A 21580-nucleotide genomic window follows, 5' to 3' on the forward strand; every position below is an offset into this window, starting at 1 on the left:
CAGTTGGTTAGGCGACTGCCTTCGGGTCAGGTCATGATCCTGGAGTCCCTGGATCCAGTCCCGCATCGGCCTCCCTGCTCAGCAGGGAGCCTGCTTCTCCCTCTGACCCTCCCCCCTCTCATGTGCTCTCTCTCATTCTCTCTGTCTCAAATAAATAAATAAAATCTTTAAAAAAAAAAATAGAGAAGTACAGGAAACAATACCCTTAATCAAGCAATCAGACTTAACATTATCAATAATGGGATAAAATGATATCATGTGCCTTCTGATGCGATACACTAAAGATGTATCACCACCTAGGTATTCTTTCCGCTAAAAATTTAACCTGAATCTAATCAGGAACAAGCAGACAAAGCTTAAGTCTGCAAAATTGGCCTGGACTCTTCAAAAATGCCTGTATCATGAAAACAAACAAAAAAAGAGGCTGGGGATTTCTTCTATATTCTTATATATTCAAGGAGAGACAACAACTAAAGGCAATGCATGATACACATACTGTATCTAGGGAGGAAAAACTGTTTGTGAAGGGCATTATAGGGAAACTTTGGGACACCTGAATATGAATGGTATTTCAGATAATCATATCAATGCTTAGTTTTTGAACTATGATAATTGTATCTGGTTATATAAGAGAATGTTCTGGGTTCTCAGGATGTACAAAACATACATGGGTGAAATGTCATCATCAGATCTGCAACTCTCAAATGGTTCAGCATCCATCTGAATATAGATCTAGTGTGTGCAGATAGTGAGTGATAAAAAGAGAGAGAGGAAGAGTGTGTGTGTGTGTGCTTGCATGCAGGGAGGGTGGGGCGCAGGAAGGAGGGAGAGGACAAACAGACAAGAATAATGGAGCAGCAGCAACAATTACAATAAAAATATTGACAAGTGGTATATCCAGGTGAAAGGAATATAGACATACACTATATTATAGGTTTGAAATTTTTTTAAATAAAAGACGGAAAGGGTGAGAAAGTTTATATAGTAGAGTACTATCGGTCTTTTCTAGCATTTTTCAGCCTTGGGATTTACTATCAGATAAACTGTCTCTTCTCAGGGCTTAAAGTATTTCTCTCATGTCTAACATGTGCCCCTTCCTATCTCCATGTTCAAACTGATCATCCAATTCTCAACTCCTCCTCTACGTCACTGTTTATTACACTTGAGAAAGTGTAATACTATTCTTGGCTAGCAAGGGACACCATCAACATGCCAAGCTTCAGTTTCCCTAAAGTAAAGAGGCCTGCCAAATTTATCTAAGGCAAGATTTAATATTAAGTCTATTTATTAACTTAATAAATGTGCAATAAGCATCTGACATATACTTAGCACTGGAGAGAGAACAAGAAGAATTTGTCATAGTAGATATTAATATTTACTATAAAATCATCATTATCAAAATAGCATGATAGTGCACAGAAATCAACAAAATGATCTGAAAAATAGAAGCCAGAAAAAAACTCAAAGATACACGGGATTTTAACAGGTAACAAATCAAATTCAATGAGAAAAGAATGTCTTATTTAAAATGTTCTAGGGGTGGGCACCTGGCTGGCTCAGTTGGTTAAGTGTCTGCCTTCGGCTCAGGTCATGATCCCAGGGTCCTGGGATCGAGTTCTGCACCAGGCTCCCTGTTCAGTGGGGAGTCTGCTTCTCCCTCTCCCACTCCCCCCTGCTTGTGATCTCTCTCTCTTTCTCAAATAAATAAATAAAATCTTTAAAAAAATGTTCTAGGGGTGCCTGGCTGGCTCAGTCAGTGGAGCCCACAACTCTCGATCTCAGGGTTTTGAGTTGGAGCCCCACAGTGGATACAGAGATTACTTAAAAAAATAAAAATAATTTGAAAACAAATAAAATGTTCTATTTAATAACAACAGTAAGAGCCAAGTATTTTTCAAAAATGGCATAGTCATTGGGGCGCCTGGGTGGCTCAGTCGGTTAAGCGTCTGCCTTCAGCTCAAGTCATGATCCTGGAGTCCCAGGATCAAGCCCCGCATTGGAATCCATGCCCAGCAAGGAGTCTGCTTCTCCCTCTGCCCCTCACCCTGCTTGTGTGCTCACGCGCTCTCTCTCAAATAAATAAATAAAATCTCTAAAATGACATACTCATTAAAATGGTGAAGTGATATTTCAAACTCAGGAAAAAAAAAAAAGGGAGGCTCCCCGGTGGCTCAGTTGTTAGGCGTCTGCCTTCAGCTCAGGTCATGATCCCAGGGTCCTGGGATCGAGCCCCAAATCGGGCTCCCTGCTCAGCGGGAAGCCTGCTTCTCCCTCTCCCACTCCCCCTGCTTGTGTTCCCTCTCTCTCTGTCTCTCTCTAATAAATAAATAAATAAAATCTTAAAAAAAAAAAAGAAAAAATATAAAAACCCTTCAACCCAGCAGCCTCATAAGCTTATGGCTTATACTGCCATTACCTACAAAGATGTTTACTGAAGCACTGTTAGTGGTAAAACAACTGAAAATAATTAGAAGAGAAAAATAGTTAACAGTTAAACAAACCATAGTATATTAAAACAAATGAGGTATATCTTTGCCAATGAACTTGGAGGAATTTCCATAATTGCTGTTATATGAGAATAAGTAGATGCAACACAACATATATAATATGACTGAGATCACTTCATTATTTCTTTAGGGTAAATTCAGAAGTAGAATTGTTAGGTGCTGGGGCGCCTGGGTGGCTCAGTCATTGAGTGTCTGCCTTCAGCTCAGGTCATGATCCCAGGGTCCTGGGATCGAGCCCCGCATCGGGCTCCCTGCTCGGCGGGGAACTTGCTTCTCCCTCTTCCACTTCCCCTGCTTATGTTCCCTCTCTCGCTATGTCTCTCTCTGTCAAATAAATAAATAAAATCTTAAAAAAAAAAAAAAAAAGAATTGTTAGGTGCTGAGCATACAGATAAAAATTAGATACAACTAACTCAACTAACATCAGAATGTGACAACTAACACTCTCACAAGCTAAACACCAGAAAACTGAAATGTGAATATGCAGTTTTCATACACAAGAAATAGGAGGTCTCCCTATTTAGCTGTATCTTCTTTCTTGGCCCTCAGTAAATGTTTTGGCTGTTTCTATAAATGTGAATAAGGCGTATTCTTCCACCTACGCATTTTTCAAAAGAGATAAACATTAATGGTTTTGTTTTTCCAACTATAAAAGTAATACTCTTTCTCAAAAACTCTAATATGGTTAATATAAAGTAGAAATTAAAGGTCACCAATAATTTCACTCCCTTGAAATAAACAATAGTGTGAGGAGTCATATATAGTCATATACATGCAAAAATTACTACACATACAATTCTTATTTAAGAATAAGTTTAATAAACAATGAACTTAATTCCACATTAAGACATACGATTTTTCATTCTTTTAGTGACTGTATAGTATTCATTTAACCAGAAAACACCTAGTAGATAACTGGGTTATGTCCAGAATTTAGTATTACAAACATTACAGAACGTTTGTATATGAAACTATTTTAGTTTCAGATTAATTTCTAGATGTGGAATTGCGGAGTCAAAGGGTACATGCTATACCCTTTTAATGTACATCACTAGATTGCTTTCCAAAAAGACTGTATCAATGGACAACCCCACCAACAAAATACAAGACTGTGCACTTTAATCATGACATTTTCAATCCTAGGCATTTGGAGTCTTTTTAAATTGTGCCACCAATCCAAGAGGGCAAAAACCCAATTTCATTTACTCAACAAATATATGAGCCTATCTACTATCGCTAGGCACTGTGCTAGGAGCTAGGGATAAAATGGAGAATCACACACAGATAGTCCCTCACAGTCAACTGCTAGATACTGAATTTCCTGATAGTTAGATTGCACCTATTTTGTGTGTTACTTAGCCATTTATAGTTCTTCTTCTGTGAACTGCATATTCACACCTTTTGGCTATTTTCAAAAAATTAAAATTAAAAAAATAACAACTGTTGGTAAGAATGTTGATAAATCAGAACCCTGTGCATTGCTGGTGGGAATGTAAAATGGTGCAGCTGCAGTGGAAAAGAGTTTGGGGGTTACTCAAAAAGTATACCACAGAATTTCATGTGATCCAGCAATTACACTCCTAAGTCTATACCCAAAAGAACTGAAAGGAGGAACTCAGATATTTGTACGCCCATGTTCACAGCAGCACTATCCACAACAATCACTAGGTAGAAGTAACTCTAGTGGGCGCCTGGGTGGCTCAGTTGGTTAAGCGACTGCCTTCGGCTCAGGTCATGATCCTGGAGTCCCAGGATCGAGTCCCACATCGGGCTCCCTGCTCTGCAGGGAGTCTGCTTCTCCCTCTGACCCTCCCCCCTCTCATGCTCTCTCTCTCATTCTCACTCTCAAATAAATAAATAAAATCTTAAAAAAAAAAAAGAAGTAACTCTAGTGCCCATCAAAAGATGAATGGATAAACAAAATGTGGCATATACATACAATGGAACATTATTCAGCCTTTAAAAAGGACATTCTGACATGCTACAACATGGATGAACCTTGAGGATATTACACAAAGTGAAATGACCCAGTCAGAAAAAGACAAATACTATAGGATTCCACTTACATGAGGTTCAAAGAAAAGGCAAACTCAGAGAGAAAGTAAAATTGTGGTTGCCAGGAGCTGGGGATAAGGAGGAATGGGGAATTAGGTTTAATGGGCTTAGAGATTCTGTTTGGGATGATGAAAAAAATTCTGTAAATAGACAGTGTTGATGGTTGCACAACACTGTGAATGTACTTAATGCCACTGAGTTATACTCTTAAAATGATTAAAATAATAAATTTTGTGTTACATATCTTTTACAATAAAAGTTACAGTAAGCACACAGTAAAGTTTTAATGTGCATTCCCAATGAGCCAGAAATTTATCTTCTGTAATCTTTTAATAAACACATGTATTAGTTTATAGCATTTTAAATTTAATTTTTTTTTAAGTAGGCTCCACGCTCACGACCCTGAGATTAAGACCTGAGCTGAGATCAGGAGTCGGACACTTAACCAACTAAGCCACCCAGGCACACCTTAAATTTTTTTATTTTAAAAAGTTTAAAAAGTAAAATGTGACCTTTAACTTGCTTCTTACAAGTGGTGTTCAGAACCTATTATGACGGTTTTTTTCAATTATTGTCTTAGAACTACACTGCTGATAAACAGAGCCATTCCACTACCAGATTATCAAATGATTTAAACTCCAAAAGTCTAAATGAGACTTCAGCTAAGATCACAATGAATCTGAAGAGGTTAATTCCTAAAAGGCGGGGAAACAAAGATTGTACACCTGGAGATCAAAGCCACTAGTAACAAAACATCAGGTCCCAAAACTATTTTGCAGAGAAAGACCTCTGCCCCAACATCAGTCATGAGACTTCCACAGCCTTTAGGTTTAAAATACTGTCATGGGGGCGCCTGGGTGGCTCAGTTGGTTAAGCGACTGCCTTCGGCTCAGGTCATGATCCTGGAGTCCCGGGATCGAGTCCCGCATCGGGCTCCCTGCTCGGCAGGGAGTCTGCTTCTCCCTCTGACCCTCCTCCCTCTCATGCTCTCTGTATCTCATTCTCTCTGTCTCAAATAAATAAATAAAATCTTTAAAAAAAATAAAATAAAATAAAATACTGTCATGAAACACATGGAAGTAAAGATAATTCTATACTACTTGTGCTTTCTTCATCGTATCTATATTATCTGAATTTCTCATAATCATTTTTCATAACTCACTCTCAACTACGCCCTCAAAGCTTCCCAAAATTTTACTATCTTTTGCAGATGGATGCTCTTTCCTATTCCTCACAAATATTTTCATGGAGTCCTAGGACTCTCTCTCCTAACTTGCACTCCACAAATGACCTTGTCTTACTGGACAAAGACTAAAAATAGAACATTAAAGATGAGAGAGAGGGGTGCCTAGGTGGCGCAGTTAGTTAAGTGTCAGACTCTTGATACAGGCTCAGGTCATGATCTCATGGGTTTGTATGGGTTTGTGGGATGGAGCCCAGGATCAGGTTCCGCACTGAGGATGGAGCCTGCTTGAGATTCTCTCTCTCCCTCTCCATCTGCCCCTCCCCACTTACCCCTCCCTTTCTCTCAAAAAAAAAAAAAAGATAAGAGAGAAATCTTCTTATCAATCATCAACTTTCCTCGAACTACCAGTATCTGCATCCCTTCTCTTCTTTCCTCTGGTTAAAAAACAGAACTTCTCTCTCTCCTGTGAAAGAACAAGTATGCCCATTTTGCTATCTTCTCCTAGATCTTTAACAATTACTGACTTCTCCCTAGCAACTTCAACTTCTCCCTCTCTCATGAATCCTTTCCAGTAGCATTCAAACATATTCTTCTTAAAAAAAAAAAAAAAAAGCATATTCTTCTTTAAAAAAATAAAAAGACTTCCCCAACCCTGTATCTCTCCTCCAGATATCACTCTATCTCTTCTCTGTTCTCGTTCATGGCCAAGCTTCTCAAAAGGACTCTTGGTGATTCTCTACTTCCCTGCTCAGTGGGGAGTCTGCTTCTCACTCTGCCCCCTCCCCCATTCATGCTCTTTCTTTCTCAATAAATAAAATATATTTTTTTTAATTCGATTTAATTCAAGTGGAAGTCAAATGTTCACCCTCTTGGCGGGCTGATGAGGTTACTGCAGCAAACACTGGAATTCCTCTGGATACCTCCAAAGCTCACTCAACTTGGACCGCAACACAGCATCAAAGGCAGGAAGTAAACACCCAGGCTGGCTCCTTAATATACTCTTGGCTTCTGTAACCCCAGCCCTCCCACTTATCCCATCACCTCTGTCTCCTCACATTCTACCTACCAAACTTCTCAGAAACCGGTACTTCTCTGTGCTCAGCCATGGGTCTTACTCTGATTCAGTCTACATTCTTTCCCTTCAATCTCATGGCTTAAAATACTATCTATAGGGGCGCCTGGGTGGCTCAGTCGTTGAGCGTCTGCCTTCGGCTCAGGTCATGATCCCAGGGTCCTGGGATTGAGCCCCGCATTGGGCTCCCTGTTCTGCGGGAAGCCTGCTTCTCCCTCTCCCACTCCCCCTGCTTGTGTTCCCTCTCTAGCTGTGTCTCTCTCTGTCAAATAAATAAAATCTTAAAAAAAAAAATACTATCTATATTCCTACAATAAAAATACCCAAATATGCACTATTATCACACTTTCTCTTTTGAGATAAAGAACCTGTTTGTTCATGTTCTTTGAATATATATATATTAATATATATGCAAAGTACATATATATTAAAGATTTTATTTACTTATTTGAGAGAGAGAGAGAGAGAGAGAGCATGAGAGGGGGAGGGTCAGAGGGAGAAGCAGACTCCCCACTGAGCAGGAAGATGCGGGACTAGATCCCAGACTCCAGGATCGTGACCTGAGCTGAAGGCTGTTGCTTAAGCAACTGAGCCACCCAGGTGCCCTTTTTTTTTTTTAAGACTTTACTTATTTGTCAGAGAGAGAGAGAGAGAGAGAGAGCATGCACAAGCAGGAGGAGCGGCAGGCAGAGGGAGAAGCAGGTTCCCCACGGAGAAAGGAGCCCTTTGTAGGAACTCGATCCCAGGACCCTGGGATCATGACCTGAGCAGAAGACAGATGCCTATTAACCAACTGAGCCACCCAAGCGTCCCCTCCCTAAATATATTTTGAATTTATCTGTTTACTACTTTCCCCACAGCCACTGTTCAAAACAAGTCATCACTTTACAGCTTGAACAAAGGCTACAGCCTTCTAATTGGATTCTTGGTTCCCCTGTTCTCTAGCTAATTCGTATTTCATACAGCAGCCAAAGTGATCTTTTTAAAACACAAACCAGATCGGGTCACCCAACCCCTGCTTAAAAATTCTTTTTTTTTTTTTTTTTTTTTTTTTTTTTTTTTTTAAGATTTTATTTGACAGAGACAGCGAGAGAGGGAACACAAGCAGGGGGAGTGGGAGAGGGAGAAGCAGGCTTCCCACAGAGCAGGGAGCCCGATGCGGGGCTCGATCCCAGGACTCTGGGATCATGACCTGAGCCAAAGGCAGACGCTCAACGACTGAGCCACCCAGGCGCCCCTCCTGCTTAAAAATTCTTAACAAGCTTTCCATTTACGTTAGGATAAACTTTAAGTCCTTGATACGGCCTACAAAGCAATGATCTGACTTCCTACTTGATGTGACTCCCACCTATCTCATCAGATTTATTTTATATCTTACGACCCTCCCTTCCCAGTTCCCACCAAGGGTCGGTCGGTATTTATTTATTTATTTATTTGAATTTGTAGTGCTCTTTTCAGCTTCAGGAAATTCATGTAGACAACTCCCTTTTCCTTCATAGTACTTTACCACAATTAACTATACACTTCTTTTGATGGTCATTAATATTTCCTCTCCCACTAGATGATGATCAGGGAATGTGTATTGTGTGCAGCAATGCATACCTAAAACATAACCTAGTGGACAATGACTTGAGTAAGTAAACTAATGAACCTCATGGCCTGGTTAGAAAGGAAGTTATCTCACTTACTACAAAATAATACCTGAAGATCATGATAGTCTTTACTTGATACTACAAAATACCAGTATTTCAAAATTGGAATAACTAATACTCATAATTACACTAAAATCAGACACCATCTGCAAAAAATTTTAATTCAGCAGACACTTAACATATGCATTATTTTATTTTATTTTTTTATTTTTTTAAAGATTTTATTTATTTATTTGAGAGAGAGAATGAGATAGAGAGCATGAGGGGGGCAGGGTCAGAGGGAGAAGCAGACTCCCTGCTGAGCAGGGAGCCCGATGCGGGACTCGATCCCGGGACTCCAGGATCATGACCTGAGCTGAAGGCAGTCGCTTAACCAACTGAGCCACCCAGGCGCCCAACATTTGCATTATTTTAGATCAACCAGAATTGAAACACATTTCTTTACTCACCTGTCAAGCTATACAACCTGATTCTATAACTAACTCAATTCACTTCCTCTCGAAGCTTTTGCTGATACAGCAAAACTTTATTTCCTCACCTTAGGGGCCAAACAGTACCACGATCAATGTATGTTACATTATCAAGCAGACATTCAACTGTGCAGTAACTAATTTGAAACAGTATTTTCCAAACTGATTACTGATAAACCTATTCTTTTTAAAACACTAGACAGTGGTCAGGGGCACCTCTCTGGCTCAGCTGGTAGAGACTGTGACTCTTAATCTCAGGGTTGTGGCTTTAAGACCCATGTTGGGTGTGGCGCCTACTTAAAATAAAATAAAATAAAAATATTAGACAACTTTAAACCTCAATTCAAGAAAAGAAATGTTTATTACATATACAAATATGCTCACACTTAAGGGTAAGCACATGACTATTCACATTACTTGTAAGCAGCTGCCTCCCTTTAGATAATGTTTCTCTCAATAATAATACTACAGGCTTCTTCTCCTAGTAGTCCTGCACGGTTTTACACGCCATGTAGCTATTTTAGAATCAAAACCAAATCAAATATACTTCTTGTGCTTTTCTAATATTTGAGATACATGTAAATGAAATTTAACTAGTTTAAACTTGTCTCAAAAATTGTTACTACCAAAGCATATGGACAAATAAATTGAGAAGTCTATTTTCATCTTGGAAGATGAATAAATGGGCGGAGAGAATAGTTAAAATTGAGAGCTTACAGTTCCTTTTATAAAGAAGAAAACAACCTTTTGACTCAGCTTCTTACTTTAAAAGCACGCAAATATCTAAAACCCACAAAGGTCTCTTATTGGAAACTTCTGTAATGTATGCATTGATAATTACTTTTATATCTTCATAAAACAGACCTACTCAAGACATTCTTCTGCTTAAAAGTCATCAACAACTCCAAGCTCTATGAAAAATCTAAGTCCAAAGTTCTCATCCCAGGATTTAAAACTGCCCACAGTTCAATTCTCAGCCATTTCTATAACACCTTCAGGGTTTACCTGAGCCTGAAAATAACCTACACACGTTCAGATCCAGATCTTTACTCAAACTAGTCCTTCTAATTAGAATGTCCTTCCTTCTCCCCATTTCTAAATACATACATTTCAAAGTTTACCACATATCCCACTTCCTTCAAGAAGCCCTCCAAGGTTCCTCCGTCACTAAAATTACTTACTTCCCAAAGCATTTCTTTGTATCTCATTTGGCACTTAACACTTGCCTTACATTAGGATTATTTGTTGCTATTCTATCTGCCCTCCCTAGTCATCTCCTTATTATAAGCCTCTAAGAAAGTAAGAACTATAGGTATCTTTGAACTTACCCCTCTTTCCCCTCCAGTGCTTTACAGAGTGGCAGGCATACAACAGATACTCAAAACAAGTGATGAATTTTATAAAGATCACAACTGTAGCGTTACTGTCCCAAGAGTCAAAAAGTCAGTGGGAATACTCACTAAAAGTTGGGTTTCAGAAGAGGATGTCACCCCTCGTTTTCTACCCACAGATAGTCTCCCATTTCCTAAGACTTTTGGTTATATCTGGTACCAAGAAGAAAGTAGGCCAGGGCGCCTGGGTGGCTCAGTTGGTTAAGCGACTGCCTTCGGCTCAGGTCAGGATCCTGGAGTCCCGGGATCGAGTCCCACATCGGGCTCCCTGCTCAGCGGGGGGGGTCTGCTTCCCCCTCTGCCCTCTTCCCTCTCGTGCTCTCTGTCTCTCATTCTCTCTCTCTCAAATAAATAAAATCTTAAAAAAAAAAAAAAAAAGAAGAGAGTAGGCCTTCCTTTTACCGCATTGAATATATTATCAATCCAATAAAAGCATTAATATTGATACTAAATGAATTCTGTTGCTTTTAAAGGAATTTTTCTACAAGAGTTTATCTAAAAGGAAAACAACATATGTTCAAGATAAAAAAACACAAGTACAGAAATGATCAATTTCTATTTTTACTTAAACCCTGTACTTTCAAATGTTCACCAAATGTAAGTGCTAGACTGTAAAATCTCAGAATCATACTTGGCAAACTGAGGTGTAAAAACTGAATGTTTCAGTCTACAACATCCAGAAAGAAATTATCTGTTCAACAGAGCACTATGAGGCTGCTTAGATTTATAGTACCTGAGGAAGCCAAAAGAAAATAATACAAGTCCAAACTGCAAAATAAAAGCAATTTTTTTACTTAAAAAGGCACATAGCACATTAAACAAAAGTTTAAAAACACTATACAGCAAAGGTTCCATGGAGTTTACACTAAAAAGGAATTACCTCAATAATTTCATCATTATTTGCACATGTGAAAGACAGGTGGTAACAAAGTACCTGGATTTCCTGAAATATATTTAGTTCCTCAGAATACTATAAAAAATGTGGAAGGGGGGCACCTAGGTGGCTCAGTCGTTATTCGGCTCAGGTCACGATCCCAGGGTCCTGGGATAGAGCCCCACATCAGGCTTCCTGTTCGGCAGGAAGCCTGCTTCTCCCTCTCCTACTCCCCCTTCTTGTGTTCTCTTTCTTGCTGTGTCTCTCTCTGTCAAGTAAATAAAATCTTTAAAAAATAAAAATAAAAAAATAAATGTGGGAGGGAAAAAGCTAATGTACTGAATGAAAAAAGCCTATGCTCAAAGCTTATGAATTTAAATCAGCCCCAGTCCTAACTACCCTATGTTCTGTTAGAATTTTTTTTTTTTTAAGATTTTATTTATTTATTTGACAGAGAGAGACACAGCGAGAGAGGGAACACAAGCAGGGGTAGTGGGAGAGGGAGAAGCAGGCTTCCTGCTGAGCAGGGCGCCTGATGCGGGGCTCCATCCCAGGACCCCAGGAAAATGACCTGAGCTGAAGGGAGACACTTAACGACTGAGCCACCCAGGCACCCCTACCTTATATTCTGTTAATAAGGTTCTACTAAAATGTAAACAGGAATACTGCTTTAAGAAGGTTAAGGCCATTTAAGGCTATTGCTCTTTAATCATTGGAACAGAAACTCATAAATTGAGTTATTTATCATGGCACAAAGAATATTTACTTTGAAAGATCAAATTGTGAGTGAGATTAAAAAGTATATCTACTTCTTAACAAAGATTTATTTAAGAGAGAGAGAGAGCGCGCCTGCACATTGGGGAGGGGCAGAAGGGAAGGAGACAGAGTTGCAAGCAGACTCCATGCTGAGCACAGAGCCCAACGCAGGGCTCGGATCTCACGACACTGAGATCACGACCTGAACTAAAACAAAGAGTCAGATGCTTAACCGACTGTGACACCCAGGCACCCCTCAAAATATTTTCTAATTCAGACTTGTAACATATTTAAACAGAATTCGGAAGGAATTCTGAAGGCTTAACAATTCAGATTTTAAAACCTATCTCTTCAGTATAGACCTATACTATATATAAAGTACATATTAACATTCTAGTTCATTCAACAATTACTTAACCAATGTGTTTACTGTGCCAGACACTGGGCTAATGCCAAGGATATAAACAAAAAAAAATTAAAGTAACCCTCATCTCCAAGATTTGGTTGCAGCTAGTCTGACTAGAGAAAAATGGACAGAGGGAAGGAGGAAGGTAAGGTAGGAAGAAGGGAAGAGAGGGAGGGAGGTTGGTTCTAAGCAGAGAGAACTAGTGCAACCACCAGAAGAGAGAGCACAGCACACACACGGAAAAGAGGTAGATCAAGTGTAGTTGGAAAATAGGGTTGGGGGAGTACAAAAAAAAAGGTAAGACTGGAGAGATATATGGGAGCAGACTAGACCTGTGGGGTTTGTTTCTCAGATCTAAACTATTCAAAGAAAACACAATCTCCTAGATCTTGAATGTGGACTTTATTCTGTTAACAATAGTAAATATAAAATTAGGTATGAACTCTTTATGTTTATAGCTCTTATGCAACTGTAAAACTGAAATTTTAAAAATTAAATACAAAACAAATTTAAAATAACATTAATGTAACAGATTATGTTATTTTGTAGAAACTAGACCACTGATGTATTCCATCCTGGAACAGGCCGTCTCAGGTCTGGTTCTATATTATTAAACCACTTCTATAACAGGACTTCAATAATACTAATGAAGAAAATGCTTACAAATATGTTATACTAAATGGATTTAAACTGCAAATGTTTATTTCCTAGTTTAGGGAAATAAAACCACATACTACCATACCAGCTAGCAGTCCTTAAATGTCAATTTTAAAGAAGCCTCACTTGTTAACTCTGGCAATCTAGTCCATTTGTGGTTTAGTACCTTACTGAAATCTACATAAATGTGTGTTTAATACAATCACTGCTGAGGTTTGGAACAAAACACTGATACTGCAAACAAACTGTTTCATATTGATTAATTATATAGAGGGGATCCAGCAGATACATTTCACAGTGAAAACATGAGGCTAAGTACAATGCCAGGGTTCTTTTGGGTTTGGCCTGCCTATATTAACAACCTACCATGACATGATCCAGTTTTATTTACCATCTCTCCTTGTCTGAGCCACAGCAAAATCATTAGTACAATGCATTATAACTTGGCACACACACAATCATAAACAAAATCTAAACATAGCAACAAACTCCTAAGGGAGTAGCTGGCTAAAAGGAGTGCTTCAGAAGTTAACATAAAACTCATTAATGTTGGCAGAATCTCTGTTAGAAGAATACTACAGAAAATCAAACACTACTAAGGAGTTTTAAGAAGATAAGTGATGAAATCAGACTTGTATTTTAGAGGGAAAAACTACTATGATACAGGGTGGAGTAGATCATTTTACTAGAAGTAAGGAAGCAAATGAGAAGGCTGTTGGAATAATCAATCCTGGTGAGAAATGAAAGCCTGGATTAAGGCAGTAATACTAGAAATGTAGATATTGTAGAGAAAGGGTTTAGATTCAAAGATGTTAAGGAAGTAGAATCTTGGAACCAGCCAGATGTGACAAGTAAAACAGAGGAATCAAGGACAAGTTGCAGGTTTCTGGAAAAAGCAATGATAGTGCTACCTTCCCCAAGGCAGGAAAAGTGGAAGACTTGGGGGTTAGAGGATTAATTTGTAGAGTTAATTTGTACATGATGAACACTTCTAGAAACTACCTGATCAGCTTCTAGCCTTACCTCTCCCCCAGCTTTTCTGGAAATTCTTGCCCCTGTTTACGCTACCTTCAGGTTACAGTTGAAGGGTTCAATGAAGTCTGAATCCCTAACTAAAGCTAAGCCAATGCCCAGACCACACCTGCTTTATACGTACATATATACATATTTTTAAAAAGATTTATTTATTTATTTGAGAGAGAGAGAGAGAGTGCATGGGGTGGGGGAAAGGGGCATAGGGAGAGGGAGAGAGAGAATCCCAAGCAGACATCCCACTGAGCGTGGAGCCTGATGTGGCCTGATCCCACAACCCTGAGATCACGACCTGAGCCAAAATCAAGAGTTAGATGTTTAACATACTGAGCCACCCAGGCGCCCCTATATATATATATTTAATTTATTTATATCTATTCATACACACACACACACATACACACACATTCTACAATCAAAAAACCCTAACTACCACCACAGTAAATAGGGACTGTGTAACTAACTGTTCAATCCTAAAACAGTCCTCAAACCCAAGCACCCACCACAGATCTGCTAAGACAGGAGTTGACAAACGTTTTTAAAGCCACATTGTAAATATTTTAGGCTTTGTAGGCCCTACAGTCACCACACTCTGTCATGGTGGCAGCAAAAGGAGCTACAAACAATACAGAAACAAATGGGTATGTTATCTGTGTTCTACTAAAACTTTACTTATGGACACTGAAATTTGACTTTCCTATAATTTTCACAGGCCACAAAATATTACGATTTTTTCTCACCATTTAAAAATATAAAAACCACTTTCAGTTCACAGGCCATACAAAAGGGAGCACTGGGCCTATTAACCGTAGTTTACTGATCCTTGTGCTAAGGATACATAACACAACACATAACTGCCTTCCCATAAAACTCCTTCTAGATATCCTCAGTGTTAACCTTAACTTAAGACAATAGACAAGGAAAATAATCCTAGCTGACAGAACTGAAAATCTTCATTTGGCTTACCAAAGAACTCACTCCATTTGCAAGGAAGTAGGTCAACAAATGAAGGCCCATGTAACTGGCTGGTTTTAACATTTACCTTACACTGTACCTGCCCAGCAAGATATGGTACTAGTTTTGGAACAATGATGCCTTCCTCTCCCCTCCCATCCCCTCCCTAAGAGTTTTAGTTTTGTTGTTTTTTTCTTCCACAACTGTGTATCAGTTGTGTCTGGGATGATTAAATTTAGTATTTAGCCCATAATTTTCAGACACTGACAAAGCATATCTAGACCCAATTAATGAAGGATATCACCTTTCGAATCTGGACTCAGAGAACAATGACCTCTGGACGTGTTAGCGAGATAGAATTTGGGTTGTCTCCATTGAACAGTTGAGGGTATTTGCTGGTATATACAGATAGTTAAGAGTATGTTTAAAAAATACTAAATATATAAATATAAGAAAAAGTAGGGCTGTGTGTGTATTAAATAGCCATGGAATGAATGAGGGGGACAACTATGTTTTAGAGTGCCTTTTATTCCACTTCTCTGGAATGCTGCAGTTAGAGCATGTTATTACAGTGTAGCCCCCTGTGGTCCAGAGGTGGACATATAACCTAATGAGTCCTTTTCCTGGAACTGGGATTGAGAGTCAAGACAGTCTCTGATAGTAACAGATGTAAAATTTACAACTCAAAAGACATTAATAAGTGTTAAAGTTGGTCTGTAACAAGGGAGAACTAACTGAACACACAAAGAGCATCTATTGAGCAATAAAGACATTCCTTTTTTTTTTTTTTTTAAAGATTTTATTTATTTGACAGAGAGACACAGCGAGAGAGGGAACACAAGCAGGGGGAGTGGGAGAGGGAGAAACAGGCTTCCCGCAGAGCAGAGAGCCCAATGAGGGGCTTGATCCCAGGACCCTGGGATCATGACCTGAGCCGAAGGCAGATGCTTAACAACTGAGCCACCCAGGCGTCCCTAAAGAGATATTCCTAACCACATCTGCAGCCCCTGGATCCACCTGTTCCTGAGTTCCAGCTGTCCTCCTATGGGTTGATTGCCTTTCTTAGAATTCACTGGATACCTGATATGTTCTCAACAAATTCTTTTTTGCTTAAGTTATGTATGTCACTCTCCTAACTAAAACAACGTCCCTACGAGCAATCTAAAGGGAGGTATTCAGTTGAATGAAAGAGTTCTGGTTCCCACAAAACACTTAAAGATGGTAGCTGAAGCAATATAAATGGATGAGATCACCCACAAGAGTGAAATCAAGAATGCCAAGGCTAAAATCCAGAACTATCGATATCAAGGGATTAGCAGAATTAACAGTCTGCAAAAAAGCAACTGGTAGGCAGAAAGGCAGAAAAGGGAATCATAAAAGTCAAGGAAGAAAACAGTATCAAGGAGAAAACGGTTAACAAAAGCAAGCAGAGGGTGCCTGGGTGGCTCAGTCAGTTAAGCTTCTGCCTTCAGCTCAGGTCATAATTCTGGGATTCTGGGATCTGGCCCCATGTTGGGCTCCCAGCTCAGTGGGGAGTCTCCTTCTCTCTCTGCCCCTACCCCTGATCATGCTCTCTCCTCTCTCTCTCAAATAAATAAATAAAATCTTTAAAACAAAACAAAAGCTAGCAGAGAAGAGGTAAAGGAGTAAGCAATGACTATGCAATTTGGAAATACAGAAGTCACAGGTGGCCTTGGTAATAGCAACTTCACTGGTAAGATGAGAAGCCAGGCTGAAGGTTTAAGAGTGTAGAGGAAGGGGCGCCTGGGTGGCTCAGTCGTTAAGCGTCTGCCTTCGGCTCAGGTCATGATCCCAGGGTCCTGGGATCGAGTCCCCACATCGGGCTCCCTGCTCGGCGGGAAGTCTGCTTCTCCCTCTCCCACTCCCCCTGCTTGTGTTCCTGCTCTCGCTATCTCTCTCTCTGTCAAATAAATAAATAAAATCTTTAAAAAAAAAAAAAAGAGTGTAGAGGAAGTACACAACACTACCCATGAAGTAATCTTGCCATTTAAAAAAAAAATTCAAGGGGCACATGGGTGGCTCAGTCGTTAAGCATCTGCCTTCGGCTCAGGTCATGATCCCAGGGTCATGGGATCGAGCCCCGCCCTGGGTTCTCTGCTTTGCGGGAAGCCTGCTTCTCCCTCTCCCACTGCCCCTGCTTGTGTTCCCTCTCTCGCTGTGTCTCTCTCTGTCAAATAAATAAGTAAAATCTTAAAAAAAAAAAAAAAAAATCAAGCCTCAGGGTGCCTGGCTGGTTCAGTTAGTAGAGCATGTGCCTCTTCATTTCAAGGTCCTTAAGTCAAGCTCAATGTTGGGCACAGAGTTTACTTAAAAATAAAAATTCAAGCCTCAATCAGATTAAGCTTCTAGATGTAACTACTAACATACAGGAAAAAAAGGGACTGAGGAACATATTACATGAAACCACAGGGATGTAATCAGCACAATCTGGATGGTGAGAATTCTCATAGGGCAAAGACATGGCTTCTTTAACAAATGTATAGAAACACGAATAAAGGGCGCCTGGGTGGCTCAGATGGTTAAGCGTCTGCCTTCGGCTCAGGTCATGATCCCAGGGTCCTGGGATCGAGTCCCGCATTGGGCTCCCTGCTCTTTGGGAGCCTGCTTCTCCCTCTGCCTTTCTCTCTCGCTCTGTCTCTCATGAATAAAAAAAAAAAAAAAAAAAATCTTTAAAAAAAAAAAAAAAAAAGAAAAGAAACACGAATAAGAACAAAAAGATACAATCTCATTTGGCTCCTAATTCAAACAAACTGTTAAAACAAAAACTGTAATCAGGCAAATTTGCACACTGACTAGATACATGATGATACTAAGGAATTAGTATTAATTTCTTCAGTGAAAGGTTGGATTATTATTTTAATCCTTATTCTTTAAGAAATACATATTGAAACAGTATTAAACAGTCTTTATTTTACTAAGATGTCTTCCCTGATACACTGTGCTGGATGTCACCCAGCAGGCTATGGTCCCATAGTTAACAAAACAAATAAGAGAGATAACAGAGTGATGCAGGGATTCAAAGGTGCTAGGTGCCAAAGGAGTAGGGAGGGCAGTCAAGCAAAACTTTAGGAAGGCAACAGTATTTGCACCAGGCCTTAAAAGACAATGAAATTTTAACAGGTAGAGAACAAGAAAGGAAAAGTGATATTCCAGATGGAAGAAATGGAAGCAACTGCAAAGAGGTGGGAAGGCCTGTCAATGCAGAGCACTGGCTTATACTCACCTCTCCATAAAACTGGTGTTACCATAATGAGAAGAAAAGCAAAGTCAAAGTGAAAAATCATAACCCACTAGGCATCTCTAACTTAACAAAATCATGACAGCCATTTAGCCCTTAAGCTCCAGGCAACACAGTCCCAGGATAGGTCACGACAGTAACTGGTAGCAAAACCATACTGGCTTTCTAGGGCAATCTATCCATGTCAATCCCTGATTTCCCCTACCACACACACATAACTTTGGAAACACAATGCACAAGGTTCTTTTACCCATCCTAGGAAATAATCGAAAAAAATCAGTTTAAAATAGTACCCAATAATAAGCTTTGTCTACCCACCTAAAAGCCACCACCATGGTTTATTTGGCACTCCAACCGAGGTAAAGTTACATGAAATGCCTTCCCTCAGAACATGCCTCAGGTTACAAATTTTTAAATAAAGTATAGCTGATGAAGCAGGTAGATATTTTTTAGTTGTATCTACCAATTCTTTTTTTTTTTTTTTTAATTCTACTGTAGTTAACACACAATGCTGTATTAGTTTCAGGTATACAATATGGTGATCCAACAGTTCCATACATTACTCAGGTGCTCATCAAGACAAGTGCACTCCTCTTGCACAGTACACTATATGTTAACTATACTGGAATTAAAATAAAAATGTTTTAAAAAGACAAGCGCATTCCTAATCCCCTTCACCTATTTCACCCATTCCTGCCACCCACCTCCCCTCTGGTAACCATCTGCTTATTCTCTAGAGTTAAGAGTCTGTTTTTTGGGTTGTCTTTTTTTTCTTTCCTTTGTTCATTTGTTTTGCTTCTTAATTTCCACGTAAGTGAAATCAGATGGTATTTTCTTTCTCTGACTTGTTTCGCTTAGCATTATCCCCTCTAGCTCCATCCATGTTGTTGCAAATAGCAAATGGCAACATTTTATTCCTTTTTATGGCCGAGTAATATTCCATTGTGTATGTGTGCGTCTACATATATATGAATGGATATATATACATATGCATATATATATACACACACATACATATATATGTATATCAATGGATACGTGGGCTCCTTCCATAGTTTGGCTATTGCAAATAATCTGCAATAAACATAGGGGTATATATATCCCTCTGAATTAGTGTTTTCAAATTCTTTGGGTAAATACCCAGTAGTGCAATCTCTGGATTGTAGGATAGTTCTATCTTTAATTTTTTGAGGAAATACTGTCTTCCACAGTGGCCACACCAGTTTGCATTCCCACCAACAGCACACAAGGGTTCCTCCTTCTCTACATCCTCACCAACACTTGTTTCTTGAGTTTTGAATTTTAGCCATTTGAAGAAGGTAGAGTTTAATATTTTTTCCTTCAAAAACAGAATTAATAAGTAGTCCCAACGTTAAAATGCTTCAGGAATATTTTGGAAATGAATTCAGTGGTTCTAATATTTTCTGTATGCCAATACCATTAAAATTCTTAGGATATGATGCTAGTGAAAATGAACATCAAGACAAACAGGAATGCAGATGACCAGCCAAAACTCAGTAACTGTCATGTTTATTACATCCTCTTCCATGTACTAGAGTATCACTTCAAACAACCTAGATGAGTATAAAAACTTACTTCAAGTAGGGGTGCTTTTCTTAAAGCAAAGGAAAAAGCAGAGTGAGGTTAGCTTTAAGCAGTCTTTAATCACTGACTACACCTTATTTCACAATAACTAAGACTGGCACACACCCTCCCAGAAATCAAACATAATCATTCCAACTAATCAGAGGAAATGAAAAAGGAAATGAGTAAAATATAATGAGGATTGGGAGTTCAAAAGCTGGGAAACCTGTACCTTATATAGGAAAGTTAAAAAAATTTTTTTTGAGTATAGTTGACACAAGGAAAGTTTTAATAGTAAGCTACTGGAGAATAGAGATAAAATAAAAAAATAAAACCTAAGTCATCAACTTTTATAGTACACACTGCACTTCTGGATCATTGTCCAAGTATGTCTTCAATACTTATAAGAACACCTCTCAGACTTTATGAAAAATACTATGAAGAGAAGGCCTCGTACATTTTGGACTCCATTCTAAACCAGTAGATGGCCACAAAAGAAGAAATACCTGTTTTCTTTGTTCCTCTCAGGTACACATAAAGCCATGACATTTACCTTAACTCTTCAAAACAGGTAAAATAAACAACTTTTAGAAGGCTTCATCTTCTGTCATCTTCTGCAGCTGATAGTCACCTTTTCCCCTTCAAATACTGATCACTTGCTCATAGTTTTCTTTAGATTACCCTTTTGTGAAATTTAGGTTGGATATCATATTCAAATTCAACCTAATAGTTGTGTAAAATACTGGGGAGGATATGGAGAGATATACAGTTCGTGTTCTAAACACACTACAAGAGACCTATAAGAAAATTACAATACAAAAGGCGAATGTATCAACTGTTACAAACAGCATACAATAACTCAAGAACACAGAGAATATATGTCATCTGACAAGTAGAAAGTGAATCTGAATGAAAATATTATATCTTTAGGAATTCTTAATTACAGAGCTTCACCAAAGCACTGTACAATCATCTTTACACCCCAAAACTGTAGAGCACTTTCCAATTAACATAGCTAAGATTTTTTTTTTTTTTTAACCAGACAGTAAAGGTTGGGTCATTCACAGACACGCTATCTTGTCCCCACTTGACGCAAAATTTTATTTAAAGTAGAATTTGCCTACTGTTCCTGCAGAGCTAACAAAACCAAAGTCATCAGCACGCAAGCCACCACAAACTGAATGAAACTGGTGATATTAAAAAAATACATATATTGCGTCCAGGTAGTGACTCTAAAAGATAATTAAAAATAACTTCTTGAGGATTTTTTTTTAAATGTTTAGAGAATGAAAGATGCAGTGATGAATAAGGAAAATAAACCTGAGAAATTTAAAGAAGCCAGCTTTGTTAAAAACCAAGTGGCCACTTGCCAACACTTCTTTATGCACATATGACCAAAGATGATTCCAAGCAGATTCGCAGGCCACAAAGGCTCCTTATCAAATGCCAAATTAAGAAAATTCTCATAAATATTTCAATTTTGATAAGTCAAAGTACAGTTAAATTTAAAAAAGCACTTTACAAAGCTTTGCAGAATCAATATGGAAACAAAGCTTTGAGCTTTTAACACCTGAGTCCTAAAAAATCAACACATATTTTAAAACGTCACATTTACAAACATCTTATTCACAGACACCTACAGCTTAGATTCCGTCAAGACAAATACCGGTCACTGGAAAAGGGATTGGCCTTAGGTTAAAATTTCCATAAGGCCATCAGGAAAGA

At 38.8% G+C, this 21580-nt stretch overlaps 1 protein-coding gene across 2 annotated transcripts in view; it reads right to left on the bottom strand.

The window, feature by feature from the left end:
- The window catches only part of AFF4 (AF4/FMR2 family member 4), a 90568-nt gene that overhangs the window by 67746 nt on the left and 1242 nt on the right, over positions 1-21580 (bottom strand). The window lies entirely within an intron of this gene.

Source organism: Neomonachus schauinslandi, chromosome 7, assembly GCF_002201575.2.
Source record: "Neomonachus schauinslandi chromosome 7, ASM220157v2, whole genome shotgun sequence".
Taxonomy (NCBI): domain Eukaryota; kingdom Metazoa; phylum Chordata; class Mammalia; order Carnivora; family Phocidae; genus Neomonachus; species Neomonachus schauinslandi.